Source organism: Eschrichtius robustus, chromosome 9 (assembly GCF_028021215.1).
Source record: "Eschrichtius robustus isolate mEscRob2 chromosome 9, mEscRob2.pri, whole genome shotgun sequence".
Classification (NCBI taxonomy): Eukaryota; Metazoa; Chordata; class Mammalia; order Artiodactyla; family Eschrichtiidae; genus Eschrichtius; species Eschrichtius robustus.
Window position 1 is genome coordinate 16,651,647 of NC_090832.1, and position 7,140 is coordinate 16,658,786.

General features: G+C 42.0%; 1 protein-coding gene across 3 annotated transcripts in view; it reads right to left on the minus strand.

Moving 5' to 3' along the window:
• Positions 1-6,672, minus strand: part of TAB2 (TGF-beta activated kinase 1 (MAP3K7) binding protein 2) — an 84,474-nt gene extending 77,802 nt beyond the window's left edge. For 2 of the 3 annotated variants that reach the window (XM_068550982.1, XM_068550981.1), the window contains exon 1: positions 6,472-6,672. The gene's annotated coding sequence lies outside the window, so the exon portion shown is untranslated. Of the gene's footprint in view, positions 1-5,385; positions 5,407-6,471 lie in introns of those variants that run through there. The other variant, XM_068550984.1, reaches the window with a different exon arrangement.
• Positions 6,673-7,140: the final 468 nt, after the last annotated feature.

The following is a 7,140-nucleotide window of genomic DNA, read 5'->3' on the forward strand; positions in this document are numbered from 1 at the left end:
AACAGAGTAATTCTTTTGAATCATTTTATTAAAAACAATCAGCATTCATATATTTCCACCAAAATCTTTTAAATTCTACACTTCTTTACTCTTGCTTCTCTTCTCTGTCTCTCTCTGCAGGACCATTCCAACCTCTACTTTATTATTTGGCTTCTGAGGCTTGTACCAGGACTGTTTTTTGTTTTTCTTCTTAGGTGAAACAAGAATGCCATTTTCTTTAACAAGGCAATTAAAATACTACAAATTCTTAAAATGCCCTGGTCTATGTTGTACCTATTTGTGGATAAATCAGACTGACTTTCTTTCTGAAGCCACTCAAACTGACACCCTGTAGTAGTATCCCTTTCCAGTGGTAGGTTGTTACAGTTCAAAACAAACAAACAAACAAACAAACAAAAACCCCCAAGAGTATAAAAATATCCAATTGTAGATATTTCTATCTCATTTCTAAAACAGTATTGTGTCATACCAAGTTTACAAATTAAGCAATTTGTTTCTATACATCTTCAAGGGGAAATTTTTTAAAAGCCAAGAAATATTTTGCATAAATGACTAAAGATCTTAGAACTTAAGGGAAGTCTTCAGTTTTAGGAAAGCTAAAATTATTATTCATTAGGCAGAGAATAACTTGCTACGGAACAGGAAAAAGCTTACTGGTGCTAAGATTCAAACATCTGAAAAATGGTTACTGTTAAAGTAGGGTAGGGTGGGGTGGGATGTTTTCCCTTTTCCGTGAAAACACCAATATTCCCCACATCACAGGAATGTAAGAAAGTGACTGAGCCATTTAATCCATAATGTCAGTATAAATGTACAGTTGCACTGAAATTGCCTTAAAGAGGTAAGACAAACTTGTCTTTTAAAGGCTGGTTAAGAGCACATAATTATATATGAATTATTTTTTCTACTCTGCTTTTAAAAATTTCCATTCACTTTTTCACTTTAATGTCAACAACTTCATAGGAATAGGTTAATGAATACTAATTTAGCTGCAAATAATTTCTTTCTTTTCTTCCTTTTAAGTTCTAGGATGTTTTTTCAAACTTTTGGCGAGATTCAAAAAAACAGCATTCAGAAGACTTTGTGTGATATCTGAGTCTGTGCTTAAAACTAGAGATTCAAAGACTTAAGTCCAGTGCAAACACTTTTCAAAATCAGAAGGTGCTTACTACCAAAAAGAGTTGTGATACACAGGAAAACTACCACTAAGAGCCATTCAGCACTGAACACACAGTATTTCTTGAGCTCCTTAAGTACAGGCCAGGCACTGAAGATATGGTGAAGTCAAGACTGAAAGGAAAATAAGACACGGTCTGTCCTTGAGACAATTTAGTGATTTCCCAGGCTAAAAATGAAAAACAAATATTGCAATTTGATTGACTATTCCACTCTTTCTTCAAAAAACTTATCCACAATTTGCATTACTTTCTCTTCATAGAAGTTTTCCTTAATACTTTGTGAATTCTCTGAATTACCCCTTTTCACACAATAAAGGTAAAATAACTAATGACAAAGCGAACATTTATTGAATACGTAAACTGTACTAAATGTTTCACAAGTACTTCCATGTACTGGGATCTTATACAATATTTTTATCTACTTGTCAAAATGCTGAAATCCAGATCATCAAGATGTGTCACAACGTTTCCTCATCATAAAGACTAGGTTTACTCCTGACAGCATATTGACTACATAACATGTGCAAACGCTCCAGAAAGTATTAGTGACCATAAATTACAGTTGAGTTTTAATTAACCTTATTCTATCAGAGAAGAGTGCTTTAGTTGTTCAAATAAACTGTGTATTAAACAATGTCCCCCATAGTGCTATGACCACTTCTTGGAAGGGTTACCAACATCAACTATTTTGTTTTACAACAGAACTCCAGATAAGCAAGAGACAAAAAAGTTGCAGTTTACTGAGCCCCTTCTATATATCAGATAATTCACACAAAATGTATAATTTGTCATCACAACAAACCTATAGGTATTCTACTCCTTTTACAGAGAAGAAAACAAGCTCAGAGAGGCTGAGAAGTTGTAGTTGGCCCCAAATCACAAAGCTAGTAAGTGGCAAACCAGGATTCAAACCAGGATAGCAGACTCCAAATTTTCTATTGAGCCACAAAGCAGCTTTCTGAAGCACTAACAATAGGAAATCGCTATTAACTAAAACTCTGAAGTACAAACATAATGTTGTTCGCAAGTTATGAAGTATATTTCTAAAAAAAGTTTCTTATTGGAGTATAGTTGATTCACAATGTTGTGTTAGTTTTGAAGTATATTCTTAAAGAAAAAAATTTATGTATGGAAGTTTTTGTTTTTGAAATCAAAGATAATATCCACTATGCAGTTTTTAAAAGAGCAAATATGCAATGTCTGTTCCCCAACCTCCTGTTCTGTTTTACTTTTCTCCACAGTACTTTTTTCTCCCAGACACGCTTGATTTTACTCATTTATTATATCTTCCACTACTAAAATGTAAACTATATGAGGACAGAAATTTTGTCTATGTTATCCACTGCTGCCATCTCCAATATCTCAAAGAACCCTGTGCTCAATAAATATTTGTGAAACGACAGAAACCTTGGCACTTAGTAGGTATTCAATAAATATTAGTTTCTCTTTCTTTTACTATGCAGGAAACACTAAAAAGGTTAATGTTAAGATATTAAAGGTCTAAAGAAATTCACCACTCCCTTGATACCAAATTTTGAACTGAAACAGATTATCAGAAATCCAATAGAATTTCTTGTTCAAGTTTTACATTAAAAACGTTGAGGCAAATCAAAAAGATACATTCGGCAAAGCCTCATTTATAAAGCACTGTCAGGAGATACGGGGGTCTACATGAATGATATTTTGAACAAAGCACTTTTAAGTGGCAAAACTTTAATCAATTTTCACAGAGATCTTTTACTGATATTAATATTCGCAATTTTGCTTTGTGGCAATTCTGACTTGGATCTCCTTCTAAAACATCAACTTCTCAGCTAACGCATCTTACTGTGCTTTTAACAGTAGCCCATTCCTTCTGAGGATTAAGAAATTAGAAACTAAGCATACTTTGTAAAATGAGTCAATAAAAATCAAAGTGAAAAGCCTAAGTGAAATGCATAACTTTAACGCTAGAAGGCTAGTAGTAAGTACTACTTAGTACCAAACATTGTGTTTTGAGGGATGGAATACTTAGAAAATGAAGAAAAAGACAGCCATTCTTAATCTCTGACTCTTATCAAGATCATAGGCGAGTTTAGCAGTTAACTAAAGGGAATGTAAAAAGTACAGTACTGGCCACCCCTGAGTACTTACTCAGGGATTTTAGATTTCTGATTAAGTAAATGTCCTTGATTTTTAGGGTCGGAATCATAAAAAAATGAAATGTTAAAATATTATAAGTATTTTGGAAATATGAGCCAGAGGCAAATAAATATGAACATGCATACGTTTAGATTTCATACAATTTCAAAGTCTCCAAATCCTTACCATCTTGATACAGAGGACTTAAAATAAAATGACATATAGACTGTGAGAGTCTACCAAAAGATTCAGCCCAAACCTCCTTAGAATCGTTCAGCATGATCATCTTCCTGTGCTTGGCACCCACCACTGCCCACATCTCCATTTTCCTAGTTGCCTAAAACTGTTCATCTAATCCTCTACTAGCATCTTATCCCCTAGCTTCTCCTCCTTATTACTGTTTTGCCCCATTTTCACATTTGCCTCTGTTATTCCCTCATAATCCTTCTATTTTATAGAGTCCCAATGTTAGATGGACCAAATAAAGATGACATAAGTGAAACAACGGAAAAGTGCTACTACTGTTCTCTTCTGGGTCATAGGAGCGTGGCCAGGTAGAGATATAATGAAATTGAAGCTTTTCTGAATTACAGTTTAACTTACAAACTTTGTATGTTGTAAAGATTATCAGGAACCTTTCTTCAAAACATCTATAACAAGGTAAACATTGTCTTTTAAATACGTTGATAACCATTAAAAGATACACTTTTAGTCTTGATGAATTTATACAACTAAAAAAAATGCTGTTTCAGAAAATTCAAACATTCCTCATGGGACTTTTTTGGCACGAAACTCACAAAGTTTCATGTAAGTGGTGCCCATCACACCCATTTTGCAAAATGCCATATGTTCATAGATACATATGTAGATTTCATCCTCAACAGTATTTTGAGAAAAGAATTTTCCCTACAGAGAAAACTACAGAAGTAGAATAAATTTTTATTTCTGTCAAGACACAAGACTAATCATGTTAAGACACTTACCCAAGTATAACGTGTTACTAATACTAAAGAAGCAATTCTCAATAATAACGTAACTGGGGATCTGAGTAGTGTGCCCAGTTAACTCTGCAGAGTTTAAAAACCTCCTGATTTCATTAGATGCAATAACTGTATGCAAGTTTTAAACAATATCACTAGCTGAAGGCAAGCGCTTCTTTCCAGTAAAGAGAGGACCAAATATAGGTGTTATTTCAATCAAATCAGATTAGGTTAAAACTTATCTTTCAGGAAATTTGTATCAGATGAGACTGATCATTTACCCACTTCTTAACAAGTTACAAAACGCACAGGTTCTACTATGCGACAGTTCACTGAAGAGGGCTGAACCGCTTGCAGTTCATCAGTGTCCCCTGAGAATACTTTTGAACTCAAGAAAAGGTATTCCACGTGCCCAACAGGAAAATGAAATAACGGAGTATATTCAGTGGACGACTTACTCATCTAATTAACGCATTCAACTTTCAGTTGATCCTTTAAAGATTTAAATCTTAAGCACCCTCTATTAGAAACTGATTATATTTAAGGGGAAAAAAAACCCAACAGAAGTTCTGAATCACTGGAATTTTTGTTCTATTTCCTGTTAACACACTGATAGTGCCATCATTCAATATATTCGTTCCAGACACGTTTTTTCAAAGCTATTGAGTCCTTTTTAAACTTGGCCTTATTTTAATTTGTAACTCATTTATCTGACAATTCTTCCCATTGTTTCTAATTTAAGTGCTCAGCCAAAGCTTACAGTGAGATGAAGAGCATGTCTGTCTTTATTAGAAAATGCAGTGTTTCAAAATCTAAAGTTTCAAACTGTCAGGGTTTAAAACCAATCACGACTTCACTGTTCCAAGGAATTCAAAGATATTTTTAAAAAGGTGTCAATACTCTGCTACTGTACGAAGAGTGTGGTAAGCAGCAGCAGTGTAAAAACCGAAAGCAAAATTGTATTCCATGCCCACCAAAATTCCCGGCCAAATCTGAAATTGCATAATGAGCAACCTACTCTTTAAGAGTGAGCTAAAGCACAAACGAATTCCTCTTATAAAATGCGAATCAACCTGACCCTAAAGTTCGACACTTTACAAACTTACCTAAAACAGACAAAATGGATGCAAAAGTATACTGCTTCACTGTTGCCTCAAATACGACCTTAGTGTTCAAGAACTTTCCAATGAAGAGAGGCACTCAAAACAGCCTCGCATTGGGGACCCCGAAACGCATGAACTCCTGAGAAACCCCCGTGAAGCTGCAAATTCCCTCCACTCTCCTGGAAACCCCGCTTATCAGAAACATTTGAAGAATTCCTCCACGACAATTAAGCTGACTTGAAGAATGGAAACCGAACATCGCAAATATACTATATATGGAATGAAACACGGCCAAACGCATAGATACGAAGCCACACGGGCTCCGCCACTCTGCTATACTACCCCGCCCGAGCAGCCGTACAGCATCAGCAACGGGAAGATACACCTGTCACCTGTTCAGCGATACCCAGACCCTTTCAGCCTCCCGGCCCCAACCCCAATCTTAGGGTTTGAGGTTGACGGGACAGAAAGCTAGAACTATCCTCTGAAATCTAAGGGCCACACACCCACAGCGGGGATGGCTCCCCACTTCCAGAAGGCTGCAGAAAACCCACATCGGAAAAGGAACCACGCTCTCCCCTCGACCTCCACGTAACTCCCTCGATCTCTCCCCGCAACACCCTCGCCCCTAAGTCATCCCTCTTCGGGCCACGGCTCCCCCAGAGGAGATCTCCGTCCCCCCCGCCCAGCCCCCCATATCTCACACATGCCAAAGGGGCGGGCCGGGGGCACCCGTGCAAGCAAGGGCCCTCCCCGCCCCCGGCACCCTCCCCCACCCGGGGCTCTCCCCGGCGCCCGACTCCAATGAATCTCCCCCTCCCCCTACACACTTCGTCCCGGGAGCCCAGGCCGGGCCCGATGCTCCCCACCCCCGCCCGGTCTGGAGGACTTGGGGGGCCTCCCTCTCTGCCTCGCCACTGGGGAAGGAAGGAGGCGGAGGGAGGAAGAGCGAGAGGAAGAAGCGGACGCCCCGCAAGGGCCTCGCGAGTCGGCAGAGTCCCTTTCAGATGAAGGGGGGGGGGTGCGGGGAGCTGAGGGGAGAGCCGGGATTGGGGATCCCGCCGAGGCCCGGCAGCGCTGTCCGCTTACCCTTCGCCGCCGCCGCTTCCCCCTCCTCCTCCTCGGCCGCCGCCGCCGCCTCTCCCACTACGGCAGCCGTCTCCACCGTCGCCGCCGCCGCCTCCACCACCACAGCCGCCGCCAGCGCCGCCGCCGCCTCCGATTCCACCCGGCAGGGGGGACACCTCAGCCCTCCCTCCCTCCCCGCTCAGCCCCTCCGATCGGCCGCCGCCGCCAACTCCCTCCGGCTGCCGCTGCCGCCGCCGCCGCCGCCGCCGCTCGTGGCTGAGGGGGAGGGGAGGGGGGTCGGGTTGGGTCGCCCCGCCGGCGGCTGCTGCAGATCAAAAACGATGGCTGGGTAGTGTCGCCTCTCCCCGCTCCTCGGCTCCAGCTCGCTCGGCCTCCCTACCTCCTTCGGCCCCCACCCCCCTCGCGCTTGCTTGCCCTCCCCCCACCCCCCCAGCTCTCGCTCGCTCTCGCCGCGGCTCCGCCAGTCCAGTGCAAATCAAAATACTGTCACACAATATGGCGGCGCGGCCGCCGGCAAACACCGCGAGATCTGTGGGCGCTGCTGAGGCGGCGGCTGTGACGAGGCCTCCCCCAGTCGGGCGGCGGGGGAGCGGCCGGCGGCGGTGGCGGCGGCGGCGGCGGCGGCGGCGGCGGTGCGGAGATGCTCTTTCTCCGCCCTGCACCCCTCCC